This window comes from Durio zibethinus, chromosome 21, assembly GCF_047325235.1.
Source record: "Durio zibethinus cultivar Kanyao isolate XHJ-2024 chromosome 21, ASM4732523v1, whole genome shotgun sequence".
Lineage (NCBI taxonomy): Eukaryota > Viridiplantae > Streptophyta > Magnoliopsida > Malvales > Malvaceae > Durio > Durio zibethinus.
In genome coordinates this window covers 15,079,072-15,085,144 of record NC_143182.1, presented here as the reverse complement: position 1 = coordinate 15,085,144, position 6,073 = coordinate 15,079,072, and the positions used below count along the sequence as shown (strand labels likewise).

Below are 6,073 nucleotides of genomic sequence, written 5' to 3'. Positions count from 1 at the left end.
GTGAAAAGTGAGTATCACATTAATTAATAAATTCATAATTTATTTACCACATTAAAAATTTTGGAAATTTAAATATCACATTAAATATTTCAATATAGTTTAAAGTTATTTGTAACATTAAACCAACCCTAATGTAAGTGGTAAAAACACTAGCATTAATCAGCAAATCAAGATACAATAATTATAAAACCATTTCATTCTTCTTTATGCATAGCACAATGATTGTTTAATTTAATTAGTTCATACAATTATTTTTAAGAGATGGTATTCAATAAGTTTGATGTTCAAATATCATCATTTACAAGGTTTTTCCCCATATTTAAGTCACATCCTCCTATGTAAAAATGAAACATTATTTCTTGGTAAACTGTCTTAAACATATTAAATTTCTCAAGGTGAGAAAAAAATCAATAGCATTTATATAATATCATATCATCTTATTTTTAAATGGAAAATTATTTAATACTTTATAAAAACTCTATCAACGAAATTATAAAATTGTTGTACAGCATAATAAAATATTTAACATATAAAAAGATACTGCATCTAAAATATAGTATACCTTCTATAATAAGGGATGGATCTTTGGCTCACATCACCAGTTTTATAAACAATTTCCTCGATCAAAAACCAATAAAGATATCATACAAGCCATTCTTATGTTCTTCTCTAATCAGTCAATCAACTTCATCTTTATCATAAAGATATAAAGAATGTCCTTGACAGGCGAAATGAACTGACTTAGACATCCATAAAGTCTCACTAACAATTATTAGCTAAACCAAAAATATACATATATCAAACCAGAAGACAGGCTATATGCTATGTTTGGATGGACCGTGGACCGTTCGGTGAAATGGACGGAGAGCTCCTCTTTCCACTGGTGCAGTGCTGTGGTCCAAACATATCCAAAAACCGAAAAAGTTTATCAGCAGAAACTTCTCTATTTTAGAGGAAAAAGAAACTCTTCATAGCATTATCAAAATAGTACTAAACGTACCACATCAAATTCTCCTCTTCCAATCTTCACAAAATCACTTCTACTACGTGCTCGACATCCTTAAAATACACAATCAACCAAATTTGAATGCAGTGAAATTTTTAATGTCCGGTGTTGTGCACTTTGAGCATTCTAACATGCATGCAAATGTGAATATGTTTACATGCACTGAGGCATGAGTTCCATTGTATTTACCTAACAGTATCAATCTCAAATTGCCAAAGATAAGAAGCATTACCTTAATCAAACTCGAGAAATCATGACCCTGCGAAAAGGTAGTATTTCTAAAGATAAAATAAGAGATATTATAAGCTCAATCAACTTCAATTGACAAAGTAAAACAACACAAGAACCCTATCCACTCAAGGTTTTTTCCCTTAACGAGTAAGAGAGCAAATAGTCACCCAACTAAAGCGTTTATAGAAGAACCCAACTATGAGTCAAAACATAAAATAAAGCAGTTCAACCACATCATATAAACTGGTAACAGAATGTAGCTAATCAAGATCTAAAGCAAAGGGGATGGACATACCAAAATAAACTTCACTTAATCCAGATCTACAATATCATAGCTATATACACTTTATTTCATATTACAAACTTTGGAATACAGAAAAGTTCGAACAAATTATTTATATATGAAGGAACCCAGAGGAAAAAGAAAAAGAGAAAAAGCCAAGTGTAAAGGATGAAAGTTTAAGGGAAAAGAAAAGTTGGGGGAGATCTGGGCAAAGAAATCTAAATGATAGTCCTCACACCTATTGCAAATGGTGACCACAGTTTTCATGATCTAAAAGTAGTACCCTATATCCAATAAGAGTAACTCCATCTCATCAATGAAGTCCATGCTTAACGGTAAAACCTTTAAGTTACCAACATAACTCTGCTTTCTGGTTCCAACAACTCTCAAGCCTTAAATTTTGGCTTTATGATTTCTAGACTTTGAAAAGATTAACTACTCAAAACTGGCATGAAGTTCCAAGCCTCTGTCTCTGCCTCTGACCCACACTCCCTGATTTACGATTAGAAAATGTCGGGTAAAGCAAATTATGGAAAATCTCAAGATACCGTGCCCACTCCTCTTCACTCATATCAGCCAGTTTGACAAAACTGGTGCTTCCAGGTAGCTGTTCATTCACACTTCTGTTTCCAGATGATGTGCCAGCCAAATAGCCACTTTTCTGCATTGCACCCTCATGCCTCCAACTCTTTTCTCCAATGCTTACATTTTTCATTGACATTGACAGTCTTGGAACAGTTGGAGCCCGATCCTGAGCAACAAAAGCATGTTCATCTGACCTTGGAGGTATTACATTCTCCTCATCATCTGTCCATTCCTCCGCATTCTCATCTAGCTTGGAAAGTGGATTCCGGATATTTCCACCTAGTGGCCTACAATGAGCATGGGATGCCAACTTCTTTTCTACATTAGAAGTTAAATCAACTTCTTCCTCACAGTCAATTTCAAACTGAAACTTACTTTCTCCAGCTTTCACATTATCGGAAAGCATATTCCTTTCCTCCAACAATCTTCTCGCCTCAATACATATGAACTCAAGCTCACTTGGCTCCTCCTCCTGGCCTTGAAATTCCCTGCTCATCATCTCACCAATCTCAGCTAAACACAGACCAAAAACTGCTGCTGTTTTGAGGAAAATTGTGCAAACAACCAAGACGCGAAGACATGCCTCTCGAATCATTGGAAGCTCCATTCTAAGCATTTCAGAATCTCGAAATGGATCAAGATGAGATATATATTCAAGCTCATCCTCTGAGAAAGGAATTGATGCCTGCGGCCAATGGATCCACTCAAAGTAAGGGTCCTCCAGGTTTTCTGGAAGGCATAGACCATGATCAATCGGAACAAGCTCCACTTGACTCAGTCCTCCATCTCCATCAATTTTCCTGACCAGAAGATTTCCAGCATGCCTATCAGTGTTCAAGATGCGAATATCTAATATCCCTATCCTGTGTACAGAAGAAACTGGAAAGCTTGAAGTCCCGTGATCACTGGCATCAAAATCATGAGGGATGAACTGCTGCAGAGAAGCAATCTTGCTAACCTCCTTTTGCTCTTGCTGCTTGTTTCCATTCACTCCGTCATTCACATTAAAAATAGAGTGTGTGACCTTCACAAGAGCAGTAGAGGGCACATTGGCAAAATTATCATAGTCAAGAAGATAAGCTGCAACCTCCCTAAAGCCGGTCTCTCCAACACGTACCGAGCGTTTCAGTCCCGGCTGCCCAAGGGATTTGCCAACAAAACCTTTTGGGTTGTTTGGGGCATAAGGTTCTTCATCAGTTGGTTTCACAATTGCACAATTTTCACCCTGGCAATTTCGAAAATAGTAGGCACCTCCTAACCCACCACATACTGGAAGGGGATCAATGCCAATCTTCATTGCCTTCACAATTTCCTTTACCAGTTTTTTTGTCCTGGAAAAATTATTTGAACATACTAATATCTCAATAGGACCACTCTGATCTCTCTGTTGAATATCCTTGCCGGTTGGTGAGAGGCATGGAGTAGATGAGCTTCTGTGCATGAAGTTTTTCGTGAGAAGAAGTGGAGAATCATTCCTTACAGTACTTAGGTCATTCTTCAGCACCACATCCCCATATACGAGAGACCTCTCCTCTATTGGAATATTAAGAGCAACTTGTAGTTTCCTTTTCACAGTATGCGCATTGTCACTCCTATCTAACTCTATACCAAGAACACAGCCAGTTTCAGTCTGAACAAATACACGTCTTCTTCCAGAAGGTGATCTTTCCATTCTCTTATTTCCACAACATTCACCATTAAAGAGTCCCTTAAATGCTGCAACAGCCATCCAGTTATAACAGAGCAGTTTGGATCAAGATATGTGAAATGAAGAGGAGAACCGGTAGAGTTTAGTGCCAGCAGTGGAGATGGCGACAGCAGAGAGCTTTTCTCTCAAGCAGACGCCAAACTTAAATGCTGGCAAAACTTGAATGGAAAAGTTGGTGTTGTAAACTTTCATAATCAACCCAGTTGAATTCGATTGGTAAGTCTTAATTTTACATTGGAACAGATTCTGTAAAGTAAAAGCAGATATAAAATGTCGTGAAACTGCTGCATCAAGGAAGCAAGCCAATACTGCTGACCAATTGAAAGATAAAAGAATCATTAGAAGAATCACAAGAAAAACAATTTAAAATTAAAAAGTAAAAATGAAAGTAAAAGCTAAATAAATTTCATTTTCAAATATTAAAAAGAAAAAGAAAATTTGAGGCCTATATATATTAACAAGTAACCATAAGGACACAAGCAATAATACAAGTCTTTTTGACCAAAAACAAAGCACTCTATAAACATTTTACTAAAGTAATTTTGTTGTAATTTCCACATCTAAATTAACAGCTATCTAGCAAAGACACCTAAAGAACCAAAGTTGAAGTAAATTTGGTTTATAAAAGAGAGAAAACAAAACATACCCAAACTTACTTAAAACAATAATATTCAAAATTATATATATAAAAAAAAAAAAAAAAAAAACTGCTTTGTCATGATATCAAAATATTACTATCAAGTTATAAATTTGCTCATCTATCCTAAATGTTGAAAAGGAAAAATAAAATAATAGACCACATATACTTTCCAGGCTTGGAAAAGTGCTAAATATTTCCTCTTCAAACTTGCCTTCATAAATTCAGACGCCAATCGGACTTGAACAATCACACTTTAGAGAAAACAAATCAAAGATTACGCCAATCGGATTTGACCAATTATGCTTTAGAAAAAAGTAATCAAAGATGCAGCCATGCTAGAAACTAGCTACTAAACCAGGGAGTGTGAATTAGAAAGAAAACAAACAGAATTAGAAGATTAAATTGGTAGACCATAATTTATGTAAATCATCATCGCAAATCATAGTTTATATCTAGAAGTAAAATTATTCATTTTGGTTTTCTAAAAGAATTATTCTTCAAAAATATTGTTTGTTTCTGTATCCGGACGCCTTTTTTTCATTTTTTTCATATGAAAGTAAAAATCAAATAGCAAAACTAACGACAAAATAAAGTCTAAATCATTGTCAATCATAATCCTTGATTAAGAAACTATAAAGATTCATCTTCATAGATTTTGAAAATAAAATTCTAAAAAAAAGGAGAGTATTAACATTTAATCAACTAATCCAAAAAACTTATTCCTTTTTCCGAAGAGTTTATATGATTTACGAAATCATAATATTAACGAAAATAATTCAAGAAAAGAGACGCTTCAATTTCATTCTTCGAAATTCAAAGATAAGTACATAAATAAATTAAAAGAAAAGAAAAAACTACATGCATTAATCAAAAATAATAATCATTATACAGGAAGTGAGGACGCAGGGACTCACTGGCGATGAGAAAATGGACGGCGAGCAGCGACCGAGAGAGAGCTACAGCCGCTGATGAGATTAACGGTGGAGATTCAGCAGTGAGAAGTTATATCAAAGGCTATGATCGGATGAGTTTTTTTTTTTTTTTTTTTGTTCTCCTTCTGTGTCCCTCTCCCGCTTTTTGAGATTTGTCTTTTAACTTCTTGTCAAGAGAAGCGGAAGGAGTTTTAACGGTTAAATATTAGAAAATTATTTTTAAAATTTGTTATTGGGTGGAACAACCACGTGGATGATTCAGATTGTGCCATGTAAGAGGAATTTTACGTGGTGAGACCTTAGATGAGTGGAGCAGTTATTGAGTTTGTCCCCTTATTCGGGAAATCTAGGATTAGGAAGAGGTTCGTTTTTTATTTTTCTTAAAAATAAATTTATTAATAATAATGCCGATTAGAAATATCCGGAAGATCTAAAAATTGAAAAGAAAATTAAATGAGAAAAAAAGAATACATTTCTTAAAAAATTTATATATGATAAATGATCAATAAATAAAATTTATTTATTGTTAAATTAAATGATAATATTTTATTAATGAGATAAATTATTATATTTATTCATTAATGATTTATACACTGAATATAAATTTTTTTAAATATTATCTCATGTCCTGTTTATGAAATTTTTTAGATTTTACCTACAAAATTAGACTATCTTGGGAGGACTAATG

General features: G+C 33.9%; 1 pseudogene across 2 annotated transcripts; it reads right to left on the bottom strand.

The window, feature by feature from the left end:
• Nucleotides 1-1,557: 1,557 nt before the first annotated feature.
• Nucleotides 1,558-5,557, bottom strand: LOC111306276 (phosphatidylinositol 4-kinase gamma 5 pseudogene; annotated as a pseudogene). Of its 2 annotated transcripts, none has more exons than XR_016331542.1 (2): nt 5,368-5,557; nt 1,558-4,124 (listed from the first exon to the last, which is right to left on the bottom strand). The product of XR_016331542.1 is annotated as a phosphatidylinositol 4-kinase gamma 5 pseudogene, transcript variant X1 (transcript). The 2 variants fall into 2 exon arrangements; XR_016331543.1 differs by having other exon boundaries at nt 1,558-4,121.
• Nucleotides 5,558-6,073: the final 516 nt, after the last annotated feature.